Source organism: Triturus cristatus, chromosome 8 (assembly GCF_964204655.1).
Source record: "Triturus cristatus chromosome 8, aTriCri1.1, whole genome shotgun sequence".
In the NCBI taxonomy this organism is placed as follows: Eukaryota; Metazoa; Chordata; class Amphibia; order Caudata; family Salamandridae; genus Triturus; species Triturus cristatus.
Window position 1 is genome coordinate 1,354,761,846 of NC_140591.1, and position 26,080 is coordinate 1,354,787,925.

Here is a 26,080-nt window from a genome sequence, read left to right on the forward strand (position 1 = left end):
TTTATTTGAGAGACTTCAACTTCGAGGGTCTCTGTTCGTCCTTCTACCATTGAGACCCGGTCACTGATATCGTTGCAGATTTTGTTTAATTTCCTGATCCCCCGTGAAGTTTTTTTGAAGCGCCCTTCGCTGCGAGGCTGCCCGTTCTAACTTCTTCCTGGAATTGCTTGATAGATGCTAGAATCGAAGATAAAGTAGGTTCGGAGTTTTCGATAGGTAGCCGTAGGCGGTTGGGGCTTCCATCAGGCAAAGACCCGTCCGGGTCTGTGTGAGCCCGTTTTGACAGGCTATGTTTTTTACCTCGAGCTTTTTTTTGTTTAATAGTTCTGGGGGCAGAGTCATTTACCTCCCCTTCAGATTGGGTGGTTTCTATAGAGCTTACTAGCTCATTGTCAGACCGGTTAAAGATCCGACTGAGACAGAAAAGAAGTTTTCATTTACTAGGCCACTTTCATCGGTCACTTTATTCAGCCCGCGGACGGTTTCTCCAGCTTCGCAACCAGAAGGGTCTCCAGCAGTAGCAGTGGGAGTAGTGATAGTGGTGGTGGTGATGGTGGCTGTGCAGGGGATGGTAATATTCATAGAAGCAGCAGCAGTGATAGTGGTAGGGGTATCTCGGATGCTAGGATTAGGCTCTGATGCCTGAGCGATTTCTTTAGTAGAGGCCTCTCCAGCAAGTTCATTTATAGCGCTTTGGGTTAATTGCGGGGGAGTCTATAAGGCTCCTTGTTCTAAAAAACCCTCAATTGAGCCATTCAGAGCGATTGTGGTCAGGGTAGGTGCATTTTTAAGATTAGTGAAAAGTCTAGCGATAGATGGGGGGGCACCAGTATTTCCCAGAGTAATCTCTTTTGAGCAGATTGCCCCTCCAAGCCTCCCCATATTTTTCTTGCTCACCCCAGGGTCTTTTTTACCTTTAAGATCCAGTCTATCCACCTTCTCCGCTTTGTCCTTATCCAAAGACTCCTCATGGGTTGCAATAGATTTTAACTTGAGGGTCTTCTGGTCGCGAGTGGTCATCTTGTTGATGCTACTCCTCCTCCCCGTGTTTTTTCCCCCACTGTAGCCGCAACCAAGCAGATCCAACTGCACTCGGGCCCCCTCTGTCTGGATAGCAATTTGGTTCTTGTCTTTGCCTGTAGCGAGTCCTGCGTTGCCACAAAAGTACAGCACCACGGAGACCCAAATGCGGGATTTTTACTCTTCTTGCTCCGCTCCAAACACGGACCAAGGCTGCAGGCATCCGGCGTTTGAAAGCGGGTAAAACTGAGGCGGTCGCGAGCATTGCCAGGTGGAAGTACTTTGAGCAACGAATTAGGTCAGCTAGCCGATAACAGAGACTGTCGGTTCAGAGCACCATCGGGTAGTAGGCGTTGCGGTGGCGCACGGGAGAGAAAGCGCTCACACTAGGCCATCTCCTGTCAAGACATTAGTCTTTGGATGTTGTATATACTATGGTGCATCAATGCAATGTGCTTTGCAGGAAAGTTGTCTGGACAGTCATGCAAGGGGTAGTTTACCCTGGGGGGCGCTAGGTGGCGCAAGCGCGGAATGGCTGCCTCTAGGTGAAGCTCCCGCTGCCCGGTGTCTAATATCCGTTGAATAATCCTGCCTACATGCCAGTGCGGTGATAAGACAGAGTGGGAACGAAAGCTCAAGAGCCCCTGCATCGTTGGTGAAAGAGGGGGCAGTAGCAGAGCGGCTGGCGGGCAGAGGACAGCGTTCGAAAACGGACCGGGGAAGGGGCGTGCCCCGCTGGAGGTCAGAATTGGGGAGAGAGGACCTACGCGAGGGCACGGCGACCACGAGGAGCATGGGCCCTGCGAATCTCGGAGCTGAGGCGGAGGGGGGAAGCAGTGACCCCTCGCCTCGAATAGCCTTTCTGGAGAGTGGGAGCGCTGAAGGAGCTAACGGCGCGGCACGATACCAAGCGAAGTCCTGGCGAGGATTGAGGCAGTGCCAGAGCCGGAGAAAGCTGCGGCTGGGCTGAAACTCGGGCGTGGACCTTAGAGGGCAGGATGAGGCGTGAAGGCCGCGACTGGAAGCGCGAGAGGCCGGAAAGCAGAGCCGCTGGGAGTGCGAAGCGGACAACGGGCAGTGCGAGGATAATTAGCGCTGCGGCCCCTGTGGACGACGGAGACCCCCCTGTCCGCGCTACCTGGAGTGCTGTGTTCTGCTGGAGCGAGGCGACCTGCCCATGTAGTGCAGCACTGAAGCGATAGCGGTAAGACAAACCTGGCATACTGCGCTGTGTGGCCTGTGACTTTGTGAGAGCCCGGTGGCAGCGTCGGAGTGCTCCTGTGACTCGGGGAGCCAAGGGGGGAGCGGCCTGGAAAGATACCCTGGAACCGCGCCTGGAGACGTCTGGCTTGGCGGATGAGGGAGCACCGGCTAAGTTGTGCTGCGAAATTTGAGAACGGCTCTAACTATTGTATACCTGAGAAGGAAGACCTGTAATGGACTGCTGGAGACTGGAGGAAGAGGGGCCAATGCGACCTGAGGAGGGCTGCTGCTGGAGCCTGTGAGTGTGGTGCCGCTGCGGGAAGAGGCGCGGCCTGGCTGGGCAGACATCCTGACGCAGCCTGCTGAGGCGGAGACATACTGGACGTAGCCACGGATAGTGGAAAAGAAGGTGAGCACCACCCAACGCTGTTGCGGGGACTAATACTGGACGAGGCTGCCAAGTGGGAGCTCAGAAGTAATAGAGAGTATCCACCGCCACCAGCGCAGGATGGGGAAAACGGACACGTGACAATCGCGGCTCCCATTTGAGACCAAAAAGAGCTCCAAGGCGGTCCTGGAGGGCGAAGATGGAGCTGCTGCGTTGGGAACCCGGGAGACGCAAAATGAACCTGATACCGACATGAAAACTATCCTTTTGGAAGTGCGACAGGCCATAGCGACAATCGCAACCAAAATGGATGATATGAATACGAGGATGGACAATATAGTGCGCAAACTAGACGGTCATGAAGACAGGCTCAAGGAAGCGGAAAAACGTATATCGGATCGGAAGACGCCGCCACACATATGCAGAAAACAATAACCCAGATGGACAAGCTGTTGAAAGTGATTGCCGCCAAGAGCGAGGACATGGAGGCGAGGAGTAGACGCAACAACCTCCGCCTTATAGGAATACCGGAAAGCACAAATATGGGCAAGATGGAGCTGTATGTAGAAAAACTGCTGATGGCGGTGATAGGGGCAGATTCCTTGTCCCCGCAGTTTGTAGTGGAAAGAGCGCACCGCTCGCTGGGACCTAGGCCCCCAGTGGGGAGCACGCCCCGGCCTATCATAGCTCGCCCCCTCAACTACCGAGACCGAGATTTAGCCCTTAAGGTAGCGCGGGAGAAGACACAACTCAACTATGAAGGAATAAGTTTTACTATCTATCCGGACTTCACCGCAGCGGTGCAGGAGGATAGACGGAGATTCCTCCCCGTGAAACAGAAATTGCGACAGGCGCAAATTGACTACGCCTTACTCTACCGGGCACGCCTGCGAGTCACCCATCAGGGGCAGCAGATGTTTTTCACCAGGCCACAACAAGCGGAGGAATACCTGAATCGTGTACAACGTCGCAATAAAACACCCCGCTCTGCTGCTGAATCTAGAACACCCACCACATCAGACATTGAATGACTGCGAAGTAAGGATCTGGAAACCCTGGATGCGGTTGGTGGGCCCTGAAGCGCATATGAACCCTCTGTCAACACGAATTGTATTTCTACATGACAGTGTATAATTGGCATAATGGAGCATGCATGGGACACACCGGGCACCCTTGCTTCCTCTTTGGGGTGCAGAGAGCCACTTCACGTCCCTGGGGAAGTAAGTGCTACTTGTCGCCGCCTGGTGATAAGCCCCCACCTGGGAGAACCCCTGATTTGTGTTTCTGTTGGTTAACCTCAAATACGGACGGCCTACTGGCCATGTTGGAGAGGTGTGAATGGGAATGGGAGGGGGGAGGGAAGTACCATACTGGCATGATTTGGATGTTTCAGTGGGAGGAGGGCGGGGGGAGAGTTGAGGGGATTATGTTACAATGTACAGCAAAGATACTGAGGGCAAGGTCAGGATATACGAGAACAGGTAACGACAACACGATGACAGCTACACGGATAGCTCTATGCACCACTTATACTCAGACAGGGCAACATGACGCAGAATAACTGTCTGGGAGTTCTGTCCTGGAATGTGAGAGGGCTGGGAGACCCAGAAAAAGAAGACAGATATTATCGTATTTGGACCGCCATCACATCAGCGTGGCATTTTTGCAGGAGACCCACTTCGCCCCGCAGCGCCCTACTTCATTTGCCAGTAAGTGGGCGACTAATTGCCTCTTACTCCTCTTATGCTCGAGGGGTGGCTATCCTTATTAAACGTCACATGCCCTTCCAGCCCCAGGGGGAGGTGATAGACCCACAAGGACGGTATGCCATAGTTTGGTAGAGTTTGGGAAATGACACGATTACATTGGTCAGCTGTTATGGACTGAATGTAGATGCGCCTGACTTCTTCTCAGTCCTCTGGGGGAAAGTAGTGGCATTGGATACCATGCATATCATATGGGGAGGGGATTTTAATGTGGCCTTGGACCCTCACATGGATAGGTCCAGAGCACAGCCACACCATTACACTCGCTCACAAGCAACGTTGCGGGACATTCTGGCGAAGGGTGGGCTCATAGATGCATGGAGACACAGACACCCACAGCATAGGGAAGGTACACATTTTACGGCTGGAGCAGCGTCATGGGCTAGACTGGACTATTGTCTCGTGTCACGGGGGCTGGGTCCGTGCATTGCGGGAGTGAGCCATTTAGCACGCACATAGTCTGATCACTCGCCAGTGCACTTATTGATTGATATCTTAGGAAATGGAGGGGCGTGTCCTATCTGGCGACTACAGCCTATGGCCTTGTTGGACGAGGTATTCCGTGGGGAACTGGAAGAAGAGATCCAAAGTTTCTTTCAGAGAAACAGGGGCTCAGTAGAGTCGATAGCCACTATATGGGAGGCCTTTAAGGTCACGATTAGAGGGGTGTGTATTTCCAAAAGTTTCGGAGTGCTTCGAGACATTAGACGAAGACTTCATAAACTGGAAGAGGAATTGAGGGCGCTAGAGACACGCATGTCAGAGGGAGATGGAGGACAGGCATCAATCGAATTTAGAGAGCACTTATCGGAGTATATAGCCGAGGCGAATCAGGAGGCAAGGTATATGGGAAAATACTGGCATACGGGGAAGGGGAACACCCGGGGAGAATGCTAGCGGACATGATAAGGAAACCCAGGGGCTCCACCTCCATTCTCGAGATAGTAGGTTTGGCAGGGGATACGCATAGGGACACAGCAGACATACAGGCCGACTTCATGGATCACTATACTAAATTGTACGCTACACAGCGTGGGGACACTCTGGAGCTTGAACCTTTTCTAGGGGACGTTGCATTGGGATGGCTGGAAGATCCGTGAGTTCCTGTGTGCCCCGTTTGAACTGGATGAAATACGGGAGGCCATCATGCAGCAGAAGTCTGGCAAAACGCCGGGACTGGACGGCCTCCCTTCCGAGTTTTATAAAGCATATATAGATATCATGGCCCCGGTTCTGTGGGAGGTGTACGGAGAATCCTTAGAGGCAGGGCTGCTCCCCCCCTCGATGAGAGAAGCCTTGATTATATCTATCCTGAAACCAGGCAAGGAGCCCACGCTTTGTGACTCCTACAGACCGCTGTCGCTCCTGAACTGTGACACTAAAATATTGGCGAAGCTCATTGCAAACCGAGTACTCCTTCTGGTCGACAAACTAGTGCTGCCAGACCAGGCAGGATTTATCCATGGGAGGGCGACTTCCCATAACCTCCGTACATTGTTCTCAATAGTACAGAATGTGTCGCCTGAACTACTGATAGCCGCAATATTTCTAGACGCCACAAAGGCGTTTGACTCGGTAGAATGGGATTACCTATTTGGTGTCTTGGGACGCATGGGCTTTCCCTCGGGGTTTGTCTCCTGGATAAAGCTACTTTATCAGCAACCCACGGCTAGAGTGTTCATTAACGGCGGGGTTTCCACTGCTGTCCCCATCACTAGAGGGAATAGACAGGGGTGCCCCTTATCCCCTCTCCTCTTCGCGCTAGCGATTGAGCCTCTGGCGTGTAGGCTGAGGCAACATCATAACGATAGAGCGCTTCGATGCCCCCTGTGACAAATACTAATCTCACTCTATGCTGACGACCTGACGCTGTATGTTAGAGACCCCCAAATCAATCTGAATCCATTGCTGCGCGAATTCATAGTCTTTGGGAAACTCTCTGGAATCTCCATAAACTGGGAGAAATCGCAGCTCTGGCCCCTGATGCCGGCGGTGCACAAATTCCCCCTCGATTACCCGCTAACATGGTGCTCTCCAAGCCGCTGCAACAAATGCTGCAGAGCACAAACTCTGGACACTTGGTGTCCAACCTGTATCGAATAATTCGAACAGAGGGGGATCACCCCTGCAGCGCTGCACGAACACAATGGGAAACTGACATGGGCAGGGATATACCAGATGATCAATGGCACTACTGCTGCTCACAAACCGCGGAAATATCGGCAAGTGCCCGGCTTCGTATAATCCATTACAAGTACTTGCAGCGCATGTATTATACACAGGCTAGGCTATGTCGCTTTGGGTTACGAGACTCGGACAGCTACGATCGATGCGGCAGATCGGGGGCTGGATTCCTCCACCTGGCCTGGGAGTGCCCGACAGTGCTAGAATACTGGACCCGGGTCTTCGGGGCGCTTGCTGAGATGATGGAGCAGCCAATGGAGAAGGACCCGTTAGTTGCGCTCTTAGGATACACGAAGCAAATCCCCAAAGCGCGTCGTAGATATGTTACGATTTCCTTGTTGCTGGCTAAGCGCAGAGTAGCGTGTAGATGGGGGCGAGGGCGAGCCCCCAAGTTTAAGGAATGGCTGAAAGACATGACATATTGTCAGGACCAACTTACAAGGTATGCGGAGACACTGCCCAGGGCCTCGAGACCCCCAGACATATGGGATCCCCTCAAACGTTTCCTGGTGGCACATACAGAGGACCCTCCGCTGGGGGGCGAGGAGGTTGCTCCCCCTCCCCCGATATGCTACCGCCATGAACTCTAGATAAGGGATAGTGTAGGAGTGTCAGTGGGGGCGGTGGGGGGGGGCGGTGGGGGGGAAGGGGGGAGAATGATCGGACTGGTGAAATGTATTTCCAGATGACACATGTGTTGACCTCGGACCTTTTTGCATGGCAGAGAGTCGCATGATGACCGATGATGGCATGCTTCAGAACGCAGTGGGGACGGTCGTGACGAACCCCGGGAGGAGCCAAATGCTGTTAAGGTCTCCTTCATATTTCAGACATAATAACTTGAACTTACAGATATAATGTGATGCGCATGTACCCAAAGGATCCCTGTATGTGTTGAGCTGTATAATTCCTGACCGAAATGTGTTTTTGTCTTTGTGTGAAAAAAAAAAAAAACTATAAATAAAGTTTAAAAAAAAAGGGGTAGTTTACCCTTCAGAAGGTCAAAATGGTGTGTTGTGTGTCATGGTACCTCACATCTCATTCCATGTAGGATGGGCTTAAATTATGTTAGTGGGCTGGCACAGTAAGTGTAGTTGATGGCCAGGTTGAGGATAGTCATCAAATGACCACAAAAGTGTGTATTCATGCTTTAGGTTTGTGTAGCATGTGACCTGAACACATACAATGTGTTGAATCTTGATATCAACATATTGTGTATAAAGCTGACAATTATCCTCAAACTTTCAGTTACAATCTGTTTCTACATCTGCATCCACACAGGTCAACGCTCATCAGGAGGCGGCCATACAACTGGTGTTGTGCCCACTGCAGGAAGAGGTAGGAGAACCTGCTGCACTGGACCCAGAAGATTGTAGAGGTCAAGCTGGGGAAGTCCTCCCAACATGGAAGGGATACTCGCCGGACACTGACCCTCCTGATGGTCTGCATACTGGTGGTGTCCTAACCAGAGCTTGATGGGCAGTCAAGGGACCAACAGCAGCGACAAGGGGTGATTCCAGCCCAGAGTCATACAAGTAACATTGCCAACTTTGAGCATTACAGTCAGACAATTTACCAACCATGTTGGGCGTGGCCCATGTGCCACACACAAGATGAGTCATTGTTAGTGTAAGTGTGGTAGTAGGTGCATGCTGCCTTGCTGTGTCTATTGTCTTTTTGACCTTGAAGATAGCAGAATCCTGTCTACATCCAATTCTCTCCTTTCGAGCAGACACCTTGCTGAGTGAAGTAAGTAATCATCTCATGTTCTCAGCAAATCTGGGTGACAATTGTACCACACATGACACATGCATCTGGTATTGCTTGTGTGAGGAGTGATGTACCCTCAATACCGTCTCTGATGTGATGGTGGTCCTATCCTATTGCATGTGACATGACATAGAGTTCACAGTATATGCAGTGACTGTGCAATAGTTCCCATTGGAATGTACTGGTAATACAGTTCAATGACAGTGCTATCAGCATTAATGCCTACATGTTGGCCAGTGTGCATTTGCCAGTTGATGGTTCATCTGCAATAGTGTTTCAATACAATCATGTGTCTGCACTGATCCTTGCAAGGAAATCTAAGTAAAAACCAAAGATGGTGTGTTGTGCCTGCCCTTTGGGACTCCAGTGATCCCACATCTTCATGTCATAGATGTTCAAGGACACCTGCAACCTTCAAAGGTGTATTGGCTTGTGGACATACAATCTGGTGTAATCACCTGTGCCAAGCAAGATTGGGGATGCTAATATGGATATATGGAGTGTTGTGTTATGTGAATTCAGAGTATATATCTCCCAAATGTTTGGATCTCAATGTTTTCAGGAAATGTTATCTGTTAAGTGCAAAACATAGCTAAACTGCATGCTCAGCTTTCTTGTGACTTTTCAGGTAGTGTACATATGATGTAACTTAGAGTGCATAGTGTCATCAGTGTGCAATGAGCGTTTGCATATGACATGATGCCTGCCACAATATCATGATGTGTTATTAGTAATAGTTAGATTTGTTTGATTTGTTTGATTTTGGGCCTTGTGTGAGGGCTGTGTAAATCTCACACTTGGATCCATCCTATTTGGTTCCATCTCTTTACAATGGTAAACAACAAGTGTGTGCCAAAGAATGCAAGTTGATCAACTTTCCTAGTATGAGTATAAGGATGGAGGTTAGAGAATTCCATCCATGTGTTTGGGACTGTCTGGGGTTCTGATATGAGTGGACCCAACTGTTTGCAGGTTATGTAGCATGCATGCATGTGATCATGTTAACTTGGAAGCCTATGGAGTGAACTATGACGCTCGCGTGATAAGTGGACTTCTTCAATGTTTTATGTGGATTTGTAATGGTCAGGTGTGGAAATGCTGTTGCAATAAACCCATGTTACATGGCATTTCAGAACGTCCAGGGAAAGTGAAGGAGAAGGGGCCAAGGTTGGTGAGGACACAGCTGGTCATGGCAGTTCTGGACTTGATACATCAGACATGGAGGGACCCTTTGACCAGGAGGAGGGTGTGGTGAGTGCTTTGGAGGACATCATACAAAGCTCATCTTCACCTGAGTCATCCTCAGGTAGACAGTTCCAAGTAGTGACGGACCCAACTGGATCATTTCCGTCTTCATCCTTGTCCACCACCCCCAGTTCCATTGCCACCCTTCTTGCTGCACCCCCAACAAGTTGGTGTTTCCCACTCTTCTAAGAATTGAGCAGTCTCCTTTGCTTCAGACACCTCAACACCTGCCCCTGTTAGCCCTGCTGCCATGAGTAAGGAGGCTATTGACCTCCAGAAGAGTATCTCTGTGGGTCAGACTGGAGTGCTGAATGCCATCCAAGGGCAAAACACCCAGACGGTTGCCTACCTGGAAGGTATTTACATTGCAATGTCTGGCGTAGAGAATACTTTTCAGGCTTCGGCCTCCTCCCTTGTGGAAGCCCTCCATCCATCCTGAACTTTTCACCCCCTCCTGCCCCATCCCTATTCCCATTCCCTTTTCCCATTCCTTTCCCATTCATACTTACACCTAAGCATGCACATATTACATCAGACACAAGCACCCCACACAAATGCAAGACAGATACAACCATAAGCCCAGACACCACACAAACACACACTGACCTCTTCAGAGACACAACCTATTTTGCTTGTATGTTCCTATAACATTGGACTTTTTAATTTTGTTGGTTATATTCACCGTCAACTTTTTGCATAATTGTGTGATATTCTTCTGTATAAGCTTTATATTCAAAAGATTGCATTCAAGCCCCAGTTCTATTTCTCACCCAACCTGGACTCTTTAAGGACATTTCAAGTGACTAGAAAATGTTATATGTGCTCCAGTTTAAATCAGAAATGCAGAGATTATTCATTTCCTGAAGCACTTCGTAGGGTACAACTATATTTCATAATATATTTCCGATAATGCCAGGTAGTGCATTAACCGATCTTCATTACATTTTCACAATGTCTGGATTGTCCACAAGGCATCAGTGCAGCTTCGACTTACATGTTCTTGAGCATTTAACTTCATTCTAAAAAAGAATGGTCACTGCACATTTAAGTATATTTCAGAAAGTGCAAACTTTACCATATATCATCACCAGTAATAACTATGGACCTCGTGCAAAAATCCTGTTTTTATCACAAACCCTGTGATTTTCTCTATTTACATAAGCCCTTTTATTAGTTGGAAAATTATTCCAAAATCGTAAAAGGCCTCTTGCATGATTTTCTGAATTGCAAACTTAAGGAGGCAGGAAAGTGGTGTCCCTCTCCTATTTATGATTCATGAATATGTCAGTGGTTTATGACTGCAATTGAGGTTGTAAACCGTTAATCACATACCTACAGCTCAAAGGGGTGGCATTTGATTTGCGAACGGGAAGGGTTCCCCTTTGTGAATCTTGAAATCAAGTTTTAGGGAGAATTGACAGTGGTCCATGAGAATGTTAGTACATTTGAGTGAAATCGTTTAAAATGTGCTCCTGTTTTCTTCATGGAAAATGCTCTGCATTGAATTTCTTTTTTTATTCAAACACAATCACAGACATGGTGGCTTGCTGTTCCGTGCAGACCACCATCTCTGTGATTGCAGGCAGTCACAAGGGTGGTACATTGCGACAGACCTAATAAATTTTAAGAAGGCAGGTCATTCTATGACCCCTTACATTTCTGTACAAGGTGAGCTGTCCTATTTTCACAAAGGTCTGGTTGCAAATTCAGGTTGCACATGCAAAATGTTGGTGTGCCGTTTGCAACCATGTTTTGTGAATGTAAACTTTGTACATGATGCACCAGATTAGTATTTCAACATCTCTTTTTAACATAAAATTAATAGTATACATAATATCTATAATAACTTTACAAGCCAATATTAATTGAGACATCCCACTAGGATATGCAAGTCGCATTATTTTACACTTATGGTGAATTTTAGTAAAACATAATGATTTTTTATCAACAGGGAACTGGGCTGCATGTGTTTTTTCCGGAGCAGAATTAGCAAAGCAGTCAAGTGTGGCTCCCAAATCTGAAGTGACATCTATATTTAGTTCATCAGCAGAGATAACTGTGGACTTCCAATAATCAGCATTCACATTGATCATCCCCCTTTGCAACTTTTTCACTTCATAACCAGTCTTGTCAAATCTTTCGAGGAGGTATTAACAAATATTTCACTTTTTAGGGTAAATGTAAGAGCTAACGCTTCAATATTTTTGTTATGCATGGCTCTCAAATAGAGCTGTTAGCGTGAATGACTAGATTAAAATTTCAGTATTTCATTGCTTTGACATAGCAATAGTGAAAACAGAAACCACTATTGGTTCATAAATGTGTCCCAGACTTCCCTGGAAGGCCTCTCAGAGGGCCCCTCAGAGCAGTTCTTGATAGTAGGAAGCACAGACTCTAGAGGATAGGGAAGGGAGGGCACAGAGTGGTGGGTGTGGGTGGCAGGATGCCATGTTTTTAAAATTTTTTAGACAGACACGAAAGGCCATGATATGTACGGCTCCCCATTAGTCACTTGCCTAGTTGAAGGAAGTGGCAGATGATTTTGGGGCCATACATCCCATTAAATATAGATAGGTAAACTGCGAATTATGGGGATATTTTTCACATCGGGGTTCTGAGTGACATCATACACATCTCAAGCTTCGTTCTTGTTGTCTATTTGGTGTCATTCAGGAGCCCATGGTGAAAACCATCCTCGTAATGCACTATTATTCATCTATAATTATGTAATTGTAACCTAAACATATGACAGATATCCAACCCAATTTCCTCAACTTTCAGCCTCTTAGATTCGAAGGTAAAGATCACGAGTTCATGCCTAGGACAACCTCGCATTTGAGATCAAATAAGTAAACACAAGTAATACAAGAATAATTAAACAACCATCAGAATGTTTTAACCATGATTGTGGACAAACTCAACAAGAGAGATTTGACCAGCATGTGTTAGTGGTAAAGCTAATACGAGAACTAAAACGTTCAAACATTTAAACAAGCCTTGACACACCCAATAGATTTTTGGCAAGTTTACAATGTGTTTGAAAGCATCTTCAATAGAAAGTGATAGAGTTAAAGTAAAACAAAGTAAACATGCTGAAGTGGAAAGGTGCCAGCACATGTTTGAAAAAAAAAGTACAAAATGAACCATCACAGTATCTGGCCAACCAGGTTGCCAATAAAGCACATTGTTTTTTAGGAGGGCATGCTCATGTTAACAGGCAGAATGCCATCACTCAATGGGAAAAGCAACAATGTATGGAGTGGGTTACGCCAATTTGCCCAGGTTGATTGCTATGGTTGTCGGTAAGAAAATGTGAATGACACTTGGACAGACCAAAGAATGAAAAGGGCTGACTCAAAGCACCTTTCTGTACTTACATGTTTATCTGTTTTGTTTTTGAATTGTATTGATTGCACAAGGTTGAAAAGACAGCAAAATCTTTCTCTAGGCTAGACCTAGAAGGGGTTAAAAGTCTGTCAGTATCTTGAAGCTTGCGGATGTTAAAAATTCATGTATTCTCTCTTATTCAGCAAGGAATTGAGAATGACATCTTGAAACATAGTAATGGTACTATCATTTGTTCAATACATTAGACACAGAAACAAAGTAAACTCTTTAGGGGCATATTATCAAGCACGGTGTTAAAATTATCGCCGCTTTAGTGGCAGAAAACTGCCGCTAAAGCGGTGATAATGGGCTTGATAATATGCCCTGGAGAATTCCAATAGAAGCCCATGTTGACACCAGAACAGGGGCTTCTATTGGAATTCTCTGCGGTATATTATCAAGTCCATTATTGCCGCTTTAGTGGCAGTTTTCTGCCGCTAAAGCGGCGATAATTTTAACGCCGTTTAACGCCGTTTCTTGATAATATGCCCCTTAGGGGCATATCAGCAACAACCGGCGATAATTATCGCTAAGCGCACTTAGCGCTAGGATAATTATCGCCGGCTAACGTGGATTTTTGTCGTTGAGATAGCGTGCTATTAGCAACGCTTATCTCAAAAGCGATAAAAATCCTAGCGCTAACTGCCTAACGTGAGATTATCGCTGTAAACCCAGCGATAATCTCACGAAATGTGGCGTTAGCTTGTTGATAGGGCCTCACAAACTTAGCCATGATATCCACCTTCCATAGGATATCATGGCTAAGTCAGTCCTGAAGCAGGCGTAAGGAAAGTAGCGATAACAGGGTTATCACTACTTTTCTTGCTGCTATGCTTCATAGCGTGGGGCTTAATGATAGGAGAAATGTCGCATAGCGACTTTTCATCTGTCATGTTAGGTCAGGAACGCCCACTTTGCATCTCATTAGAGATTTTGTGCGCTAATGCAAGGTTTCATGCGTTAGCGTGACCTTGCTAATTAGACGATAAAATTATCGCCGCTTTTCGGCCGAAAACGGCCGCAAAAGCGGCGATAATTTTCTATCGCCGCCTTGTAGATATGCCCCTTAGTTTTTTTATGGTTTATTTTATTCTCTCAGCTCCACTCTTCTTGTATTTAAGTAATTAGATGAGCGGAAACAATACGATGGACGGTCCAATCCAGCCTAGTGACCCAGTGGAAAAAGTTGTGTAATTAGTCCCCTCTGGACAGTTGGACACAACTTGGATTAACAGGACGCCCAGTGCAAAACAGTCCGATGATCCAAGGACCGATTCTGCGGTGAATTATTACATTCTGGGACGTTTTCATTTCTGCCCTTTCCAGTTTTGTAACCTGTATTTTCCACCTGTTTCTGGCATGGTTCCACATTTTTATTTGTGCAGATTGTTTTCACAAAATATTCTATGACCTGACATGTTTCTAATTGGTTTATGTTTCTGAACCAGTACAAATGGTCCGAATGTGTATTGTATACATTCCCAACATGGATCTATTAATTCCAAAAATTGTTCGTCATTTTTCGCAATCCTTTGTTACTAATATGAAATTATGGAGCAAACCAATAGTCAGACACCATTATAAGTCTTGAAGGCAATCTATTTCCATGATGCCCTTCATTTTATTGGGGTCTTCATAGGTTTAAATAGTTTCAGGAGCCTATCCTAGGAATGAGGTGTGAGAGAGGTAAATACGAGCTATTCACATGTGCTAAATCTTACTTAAACCCCAACAATGCAATTAATGTGATTGCTTTAATGTGTTTGATTTAAATAAAGTAATTTAATAAGTAAATGAGTTTTAAAATGCACCGCTGGAAATGAAGAATGCAACAAATAATGTAATTATCAATTAGCAACAGTTAAATGCCGTATTTAATAGTGTTTCTTTTATTGGCAGGCATTCCTGAATTCAAACGGGAAGGTAGAGTAGTGTGAGTGCATTAAATTCTTGAGTAGCAATAATTTATTTGTTATAAAACAAAGTCGTACATTTTTATGAGGTTAACATATAAGAAAGACTTACTTTGCCTAGTTATAAAGATGGATCTACTTATACGTTCAAGCCTCCAAACTTTAAAAATTATGCTTTAGACTTCAAATTTAGAGAGTAAAATAAGAATACTTAAATACAGCGTCATTTCCTGTTTCTATGCGGTAAATCTAAACACACACCATGAACACATAAATCTATCTATCTATCTATCTATCTATCTATCTATCTATCTATCTATCTATCTATCTATCTATCTATCTATCTATCTATCTATCTATCTATCTATCTATCTATCTATCTATCTATCTATCTATCTATCTATCTATCTATCTATCTATCTATCTATCTATCTATCTATCTATCTGTCTGTCTGTCTGTCTCTTCATCTTCTTATCTGTCACTCTCTGTGCAGTGATAGACCTCTTAACCTCTGTCCACTCTTTGCCTTCACCTGGCGCGTCAGATCTTTTGAAAATCAGAAATTCTGTCACAGATAATCTTATGGTTGTGGCCTGTCAAAGTCCATACAGATACACTCACCAGCTACAAAGTTATTAGCAAATGATCCCTCCATTCCTGTACATCTGGCCCTCTTGATTGAGTTACATACAATACAAAATATTAATAGTAAGGCAAGCATGCTAGCTGGCTGGCAAATTTCATACAGGTCCATGATATGGAACTAAAGATAACAGGAAATCTTTTTTTTACCCCCTTTTTAACTGTGCCTCTCTTATCAAATATTCCTCAAACCACTTGGCTTAATTTGCTATCAATTTTTCAACCAGCACAAAGCCTTTTACAAATGGGCAGTTTTGACCATCGCCATTTATATATGCCCATCATTGATATATGTTCATGAAACTCAATGTGTGAAGCTAAACATGGCATCGATGCACAAAACATCATGCAGATCTGTAATAAGGCACCAACGTTAATAGGAAATCAATTGTTTTGGTCACTTGAATGGTCTGCATAAAACGTCTCATACCAATAGAAAGCTAAACATACTCATGAACTCGTCCTTAATGAAACATATACACATACAAATGTAAATCATCTTACAGACGGGGGTATCTATCATGTTACCCTTACCACTTTGAATGAGCCAACAATGAATGAAAGATCATTAATTGTTTTGACTATGTGTTGTTATTCGACTACATTTTTATATTAGGTGTTTTTATTTATTTATATAAGTATTGTGAGGTCATAAGCATTACATTTGGTGTTAGAGGTTTGGATTGTACTCTGCACCATATCCTGTGAATGCCAATTGTTGCAATTCGAAAACATAACTGCAGTTTAATTCTCTCTATTAAGGTACATTTCTTAGTTTTTTTGTTAAATATAAATTGAAGAGTTACAACCAATGCAAACCATGAATTCGCCTTAAGCTTTGCTTTTTTATTGGACCCTACATCAAGAATCTTCAAACTAGCCCTCTGTTGTTGACCAAGCCATAGGCAGAAGCAGATTGACCTCAGGGTTTGGTGTCCAGCCTGGCTCTGTGTCAAATCCTCTGTGGGTGGCCATTCTAATTCTGCATGCAGACATCAGCCAAATGCAGCAGAAGGTTAGCTGTAGATCCTGGCCTCTGGCCCAGCCCTATGCTCAACCCTCTGTGAGCAGACCCTGCAACTAATCATGGAGGGGGACCTCCCCCTTCATCTATGTGCAGTGGGGGTTGGAATCCAGACCTAACCTACAGCCAGACCCTGTTTCCAATTGTTCATTAGTAGTAAGCAGCCACAGCACATGGTACGTAGGTGTATGCTGCAGCGTTGGCCACAGGGCTTGGTTGCAAGCCAATTGCCAGCCAATCCTTTTTGCCTCTGGTCAGGCCCTGTGTTGAGCTCTCAGTTGGTTTCTGACACCAACTGCATAATGCCAAAGGCCATGTGCACTGAGGGTTAATTGGAGGGTCTGGCCTACAGCCAGGCCTTGCACCTTCACGGACTAATAACCACCACTGAGCATGTGCATATCATAGATTGCCTGTAGAGCGTGGCTATAGGCCAGGCTCTGAGCCCATTTTCTTCAGGGAGCCAATCCCGCTATGCACGGATTTTAGCAGTGCATGGCAGGGGTTTACTGTGCGGTCTGGTCTTTTGTTAAGTCCTGCACACAACCCTACATGAGCAGGCAACCCCTGCTGTGCTTGTCCTTTGGGCATGCGTAGCAGGGGGTTGGCCTGAGGGCCTAGTCTTCAGTCTTACCATTCATTCTTTTTTAATTATTTAATGGATCCACAGATTCAAAATTTGATCATGATACCAAACTAAAGCTTGGAAGCAGGAACAGGAAGACTAGGGCAAGCTTCGTGACCCTGTGATGGAGCCATGGTTCAGGAAAAAAAGCCTTAAATCCAACAACAGACCAACTGTGGCCTGTAAAACTTACAAGACTATGAAGCTTGAAATGGAGCCGTGGTTCCCATCCAGAATCCATAGAACCTTGTCCTCCCTGTGAACGTTTACTTCACCTGCAAGATCTGTGCATCCTACTGATTTTTTTATTTGACTTTAAACCGTCATTTAGGGGCACCTAAAATTAGGGCCGAGGAAAAAGCCGTGCAGCCCCGACCCTCTTATGTTTCTTCTTTTCTTTACTCTCCCTTTTTCCTGTGATGGCAGCCACAACATTGTCCTCTAATAGTGCATCAAGCCGCTAGAATGTTTCAATACCAGAGAACCATTGCTGGATCCGCAGTATAAGAAAAGCTTACAAGAAAAAAGACCCCATTCGCTAAACAGAATCAAGTACTTTTGCATTTGGAAACTGCAGTGGCAAATCCTCCACAATTTAACAGTCCAGATATCTCTAAAATGTAACCTCTTCATGCCTAACCCATGCTCATTTTGAATACTAATTCCTCAAAAACTCCTATACATATCTAGACTAAGCCTAGAAAAGCAAATTAATTGATTGTATTGAAGAGCAAAAAATCCCTATATGAATTAAAATGATAACATGTCCTTTATGGAGCCCTCCTTTTTCTTGGCCCCCACTTAAGTGATCTGTACAACATCTACTGCGAAGAACCCAAATTGGATATACTTTTTCTTAGACCATTTTGTGCACATTTATTGAAACCGAAATGAATGGCTAAAAGGAATTGCACCAAATTTGGGTAGACCTTTACCTCATGGCATTTGCTTTTCTGGGTTTGGTATAGATCTGTTTAGTCATTTTTAAGGAATTGATATTTAAAAATGAGGTCAAATGTTACCTAAGAAATTAATGAAAAACTGTGCCACAAGTGCTTTATGCAAGGATTGTGCTTTTTTATTTGGTGCAAATCAGTTCAGTAGTTTTGAGAAATTAACATGTAAATAGGAGTGGGCAGAACCCCAGTGGGAGTACAGAAAAGCTATGTCAGATTCCACAGAATTAAGCCAAGCCAACAGAAAATATGCAACTCACACTGCAATTTAGCAAGGGTAGTGCGAGCAGTGGTGAAAATCAGAGCAAACAACACCATGCGTTGTGCAAGAGAGCGATGCCATTGAAGTTGATTTTGCTGCTGCTTGAGTAGAAAATGTACTCAAACTGCAGCAAATCTACTTGAAAAGCAATTCCTGACTGCAAATCCCAGTGACCGTCAGCATTAGAAAATAGTGCTAAGGGCCATTAAATCTCGCTCCCAAGCTAGCATTTTCTAGAACCTCAGGGAAGAAAAAATCCACCATGTGGCAATTGGCAGAATCTAGCCAGAACTCTGCATGAAAGATTAACTATAATAAACGTTTAACAAAATAAATATGAACTGCATTAATTTAATTACCAAACACTAAAGACAATAAAAAAATGTAATTGCTATACATAACAATAATAAATTAACAATGCCCACTCAATTACAAAAATATAATATTAACACTTATAAATTGTTTTTTTGAGGTCCTGGTAACTGAAAGGACAATCCAAAAAATGCATTCCCTAAAATTTATTGATAATACTTTTGCCTGTCTAAAAAAAAAATTGCAAAATTAAGCGAGACAAACATAGAAGATGGCAATACAGCTCCAGTAATCCAGTAAATCAATCCAAAAACCCCACAATCTGAAAAAATAAACATTATATGGGAATAAGAAAAGGGAAACAAAAACATAATAAAATGTCAAATAAAAATATATAAAGCAGACTAAACAGAATTTACCACCCTGATATCAAGCAAACCAAAAAGGTTTAAACACAATTTTGAATACATAAAAAAGAATTAGTACATTAAATTTACTTTCTATAATGAGGCCAACCACACTACCTTAAACTAATGCATTCTACATGAACAAATAACATTCACTAAAATACACTAGCCTAACTAATGTTTAGTTCCTCCCTCTGCCACAAAACACTTGAAAAATAAATGTAAAATAGTCCTATCTGAACCGGAGACAAGCAATATGAAAGTGAAACTACAAACACCATTAAACGTCTATACTTACAAGGAAAGACTACAAACGCAAAGTAAAAAAATGGCTGAAAAATGAAACAAAAAGACTTCATTGGAATCATAGTAATTAAAATGTATTTTTTGTAATAATGTTCATAAAATAACACAACATGTTAAAAGTGTTAACAAAGTTTCCTATGTTAATACAATTGTAGAAATGTTATTTATATAAATTCAAAAATACTGTTTACATTATAGAAATTTTGAGAGGATTTTTAAATATTTTATAATGATTACAAAACTTACTAATGCTAAAAAATTATTTGTTAAAAGGGACTATAGAATGTTGTGGGTCACACAGTACAGAAGCGGAAGCAGTGGGCATTGCAGCCAATGCAACTTACTCGTTCTGCTCCTCCCCACGAGTCTGAAGCGGTGTCACCCCCTATTCCAGCTGCAATTTTGCCCTTAAAGACTCCATGATAGACCCCATTGCTAAGCACCACCACCTGTCGATCGCTGGCCATCACCTGACATTCAATACAAGTCTGCTCACCACTGACACAAGGATCCAGCTGGTGCTTACTCTCTCACTTGCTATGAGCGCCTGTGGGTGAACTTGATTTGGCAGAAAGCACAAGAGCATGGGAAGCTGCTAAGCCTAGGCAGAGTTCGCGGAGTTCCGGTATGTGGAACTCCACAAACAAAACTCTGCCACGCTACGGAGAGTACCGCAAGCGGGTGAGCGCATTAGAAAAATGCTGTTTGTCGTAATTTTCAGTACCAGGTGTTTGTCCGTGCTGTGAAATTATCTCAAAAGGTATCATGCACAGTGCAAGCGGGTGCAAGTGGGCGCTGCTTCTTTTCTGCAACTCGAGTAGATTTTCTACTCGAGCTGCAGCTTTCTCAACAAGACCGGATGGTTTCTCAATGTGAACAGTCATGAGCATACAAAGCCACTCGCATTGAGAAATCCAACTGCCCGCCAGAGAAATATTGCTGGGAGGTTGATTTCCCTTGCTCATGCTCGTGCTCGTCAATGTCTGTGACTGGTTGTGAGTATCTGAAACGTTTCAGCACTCCGTCCATCATCTCCTTGTGTTTGCTTTGTTTGCCCTAAGTTGGCAGGGTATGGCCACACGTGGGTCCCTTGCTCACTTTGCCAGTGGATTCAAGCTAGCCTGGCTGATGAGGGGTGTTACACCGAAACCAGTCCCAGGATGCTTGTTTCCAGTCCAGGGAAGACCTGGCTTGGCAGTTCGGGCTGGCCTGTACCCATGAGGCACAGGGTCAAACTGATTTGCACATAGCTGGGTCTGAACTGTGGTGGCGAAGTGAACTACAGTACGATGATAAATTCAACCCAGAGCTGTGACCATGGGTGAGTCTCTGAAAAGTTTCAGCACTCCATTCATCATCTCCTTGTGTTTCCTTGGATTCCCACAGCACAGCACATGATGTTGAACCCACGCAGCTGGATGCTGTGCAGGACTTCAGTGCTCCTAACCCCTCTTATGATCAGATGTTAGCCGAAGAGCCTGGCTTGAACACTTTTAGTGGGCCTTCAATTCCCACAGCATGAGATTTGCCAGGGTTGTGCCTGGGTTTTGACCTGGCCAAGAGCGAGCCCTTCTGTACCCGTCAGAGTACAAAAGAGGGTGGGCTGAGCCACCCCTCTTGCATTCACTGTTGAAGAGGAAGCTGCCTCATTCACGTCTTCATGAAAATGTATTCTTTGTATGGGTAAGAGGAAAGTGTTATTCACCCAGAAGGGAAGGACAAACAGGGTTCACGTATAGCATCATTAGCAGCTATTTAACTAGCGTCATGATTGCAATAAACAACAAAATTGGATTGATGGAGGAGAGAATGGGTGCAGTGCAGAGTCAATCCACACAATCTTCAAATGCACAAGGTCCCACAGATAAGCCAAAAAAGGCAACTGTTAAAGATACTGTCTTTTTTGAAACCACTTTTAAAGTCTTGGGGGATCCGTACTTGTAGACTGGCCATGTTTAGGTTATTACAGCTGGAAAATGAATGTACTATCATTGCAGTAACGAGCTTTTTAAAGCCGGCTGTTAAGTTTCGGAACTCTATGTAATTATTTTAATATGCATTTCATGCAATTTGACAATTTTTTATTAACAGGGGATTGTTCTGATTGACTCTGATTATGTAAAAACAAAATTTTCTTAACAATTTTACTTGTATATATATGCATGTACTTTTTAATGTCTGTTTTTTTTTTTTAATGTATGCTTTTATGATTTCAATTTGAAAATCGAATAAAGCTTTCTTGATTGATTGATTGAAAGATACTGTCAGCATCATTTTCTTCCCATAGTATTCTGCCTGAAGAGCTGAGTCCAGCATAGCATCCAAGTAAACACGCATTTATTAGAAATACACTTGAGTGGCAGCTGTTTTGCAGTACACTCTCTCAGAGCACACCTTTTAATACATTTCTGACTCACTTTGAAACTGTCAACACATATTTTATAGTCTTGGGTTGTTAACGAATCATTTGTATTTAAATGTAGCATCATTAATAATGTCTGTTTGCAAATTTTCATATATGGTATGAAGTTACACAAAGTGAAGCAGACCAAATCTAATTTCCTCTTATCTATCTGTGGCCTACAGTTCCAATGCAGACCCTCCTGCATGACTAATATGTTGTTGCATAACTTTGTCAACTGACGCTCATTTTATTGGCACTGTTATCTATATTTCGTATTCAAATCAGGAGAAATGACTTGAACGACCTATTTTCATGACATACTTGGCCCACAAATAATACTTGACACATTAGTAGTATATTTAAGCAACATCACTTCATAGCACACTCTAAACTACATGTCTCTATATGGGTCTATGAAGGCAAGTTAACTGATGATCTGAAAGAAAAATGGAAGCCTTATAAGAAAGGCAGAACTGAAGTTCATATATAGATATTTATTCTAAAAAGACAGATCCCATCCTTGTATGTTTATGGCTCACTGATTATTTCTGCAGATATGGGGTCCACAACATCAAACTCATCTTCTGCCAAAAAGAAAAAATAGGGACACAACACGTCTGCCGTAGATGGTAGGGGTACTACAGATAAGACTGTTATCTGACACATCTTAACTCCTGCCCACAACAAGCTTACCCTGGATAAGAATGAAAAGGCATGGAGTGAAAAAATGTCAGCAGAATCTGTGTAAGCATTTCCAACTGTTTAAGAACAAAGTAAAAGGAATCTGCAAAATGATTTTAGAGAATGGTCACTATGTGAACCCATAAATAGTAAAGTGAGATCACATTTTCTAGGCGATACCAGTGTTGTCTGGGTAAAGCTATTCTCATATTAGGGTGTGCATTTTGCCTGCACTCTTGGGGACATTTAGGTAAAGTAAGAATGCTGTGATTTTTTAGGTCTGCCAAAGATTTATATACATTTGCACCAAAGTTAACACACAAGCCTAACAGATAGTTACTCCAAATTTACAAGAGTAAATGGATCTCATTGAGATTGTATGGTGGTGTATCTCAAGGGTACACAGATGTAGATCTATTACAGCAGGTAGAGAGTCACACTTGATGCAGAATGTTAGCGGTACCTGAGACATGCACAGCGTTATGCAAAAACAATGCTAGGTTTGAGTTACATGGATAACCTAATCAAAATGCACCCATTGCCTTTATGGACCTCTAGTTGGGCCAAATGTATGACTAGTTTCTCTAGAGAAGAAATTCAAGACTGCATAGATCAAGAAAATATGGAGGCTATTTAATGGTTCTCCTATGTGGAGGCTATATAATGGTTCTACTATGTGAAACAGTCTTTCATCTCACTGGGGTACCTGAATTATTTTTCAACCAAGATTGTGTGACTGCTGAAACAAAACCATATTGAGCTATCTTTTCTGTAATTATTATGAAGAAATCAGTGCCATAATAGAAGTAACTAATCACACAGTGATATATAAATATTCCAGAGTACAGCTGTCATTTGTGTCATTTAGGATTAATTACCCTACATGTTTTAATCTTGTTCCCCAAGCGAGGCATCTGGTTTGCCAACCTCCCAAAGGTCCCATGTGATACTATCTAACCACAAATATTTTTTCTTCTATTTTGAATTCATTGCACAGCCCCAAGGAGATGTTTCTTAATACCTTTGTTGAGTAGACCAAAAATAAAGCACCTAAGTGAAGCTATGTCGAGAATAACAGCGCCGACCCAACGAGGAGCATGTCCAATGATGAAGCATGACACCCAGTGGGCTGGGTGTGTGAGGGAACGATTTCCGAAAGGAGGGATTCCCCATCCTCCTTCTTGGTAGCCAGTTATTTGCACACACTCCAAAGTCACTGTCAGTCTCCTTAGGAACAGCATACTCCTTTTTTGTTATTGAGAATAACAGTTCCCCACTAAATTAAATTCTAGTGCTGTAATTGATTTTATCAGTAGTGTGGTGAAAATTAGGAAACTGCATAGTTGAAGCATTTATGTGTTGATGGCCCTCATTACAATGTCGGGTGGTTGGGTCATCGAAAGGATGTTGGGGATGGTCCGACATCCGAATTATGAGGTGGGCGGTCAGACCCACAGCTGTCAGACAACAGACCGCTGCCTCTGCCAGATACCGATTGCGCAGCAGTCGGAGCATCATCTCAGCATGGCGATGGAGCTAGGGCAGGCACCACCATAGGATTAAAATATCGCTTTCCGTCAGTATTTTCATTGCGAGAACACCTCTATGAAATTGTTTGCGGAAAGGGATATTTAAGGGGCCTCACTCACCTACTTTTCAACATGCTATGCACCACATGGTGCATGGCACACAGTCCACAAAGATGCAGGAGATGCTCCACTGTGGAGGCATGTGCCTGCAACATTTTCCCACGGCCTCAGCATGCCCCACCGTGGTTCCGATGCAATTCTGATCGCCAGCCTGGCGGTTGAATAGGAATGTGACTGTCAGACCACCAATATCCTTGTCTACAGTCTCCTGACTACCAGAATTGTGGACAGCAGTCTGACCAACTGCTATCATAATGATGGTACACATCAATAGAAAGTATGTAAATACATATTTATATATAATAGAAACTACAAAAATATGTTAATAAAGAGAAAGATAATTTGTACTCTGTAGCACTGGGAAACCCCTATGGGATATCCGTGCATGTTAGAAATTCAGAGATAAATAGACTAAGAACTACTTTGTAAGATACAATAACAGAATTGCAGACAAAAGCTAACATTTTACAGATATCACATTTACAGTTCCCACAAAGAACGTACCATCATTGAAGAAAGGGGTGTACTTTGGAAAAGGTTCAATTCACGATTACCCCTCCAAACTTACCGGAATTAGGGTAAGTGTTGGACTTTTTACATTTCCCAATCCAAACTGGATTGAGAAACGCTGGCGAAGTTGTTATCCTTTACAGTGTTCGAATGTACTAGACCCAACCTAAACTTAAACACATTGTGGAAAGTGTTGACTTTAGAGAGTGGAGGATCAAATGTATCATTCCGGCACCAAACTCTCCATATTAGGGAAACCTTTGCAATTTGGTAGGTGCACTCAGATTTACTATTCTCACTCCAAACTGAACCAAATTGGGGAAAGTGTTGGAATGGTTAGATGTAATACTCCTAATGTAAACAAAAGCACATTGGCGAAATTCTTGAACTCTGGAGGGAAGAAATTATTTGTTTCCCCTTAGACACATTGGGGACAGTGTTGGACTTAGAGCACTTCAAATTAACTACTCACAGAAAATTCAAATACATCCAAATTATGTAATCCGTCCCACCACCAGCTCACAGCAGCTGCAGTCGGGTGAAAGCCACGAAGCCGGCAGCATCCGGACCACCACATTTCAATGTTGCTGCCTGGCTGTCAGTGTGTCGGTGATGGGGCCAAAGCGGTGGCATGCTTCTGCTCATAGAGAATCCCTGAAGTATATGCCACTGCAGTGCAGCACCACTTGCAGGTCGCGTGCACTGTTGCCATGCACAATGTCATGTACCGCACAAAGTGCCCACACAACAGTGCATACATAGTGGGGCGCAACATGTGCCCCCAGCCACAATCACCAATGGGCTAAATCACCCTGGGAGCCTGATTGTGGACCCTTCCGTGCCTTTCTGCCAACCTTTTCATGGCAGGGTACCCACCGTGAAAAGGTTGGCAGAAAGGCAGGTCGTGATCCCCAAGATGATGCTGGCACCACCTCCATAGACTGATGCCTTACCTACCGCTGCTGCCGAAGGACCCTAGATCGTGGCAGTGGCGGCAGTCTTATAGCGGTCTTGTGGCAGGTCGAGCACACTGATCGTACTCGGGCACTCGGACCAACGAGGATGTGCAAATCCGACCACCAACGATGGTAGAGCGGTCCCAAAACTACCGTACTCATAATCAGGCCCATAGTCTAGTAAAAAAAAAATCTTTGGAGAAATACATCTTACTTCAAATAAAAAAGAATACACATACTGAAATGGAAGCATTAAAAACATATAAATAAAAATATTGAATATTTTATAAATTAATCAAATTACAAACACAGTAAACTCAAAAGTAAACCTATTAGCTGTTGAATAAATAGAGAACCTAACGTTTGAAAATGTCAGTAGTTTTTGGTTTTCAAATATTAGGTTTTATATTATTTCAACACCACACTTTACTGTCACTTTAACCTTTGCTTTTCTTAGTAAATTTTGACT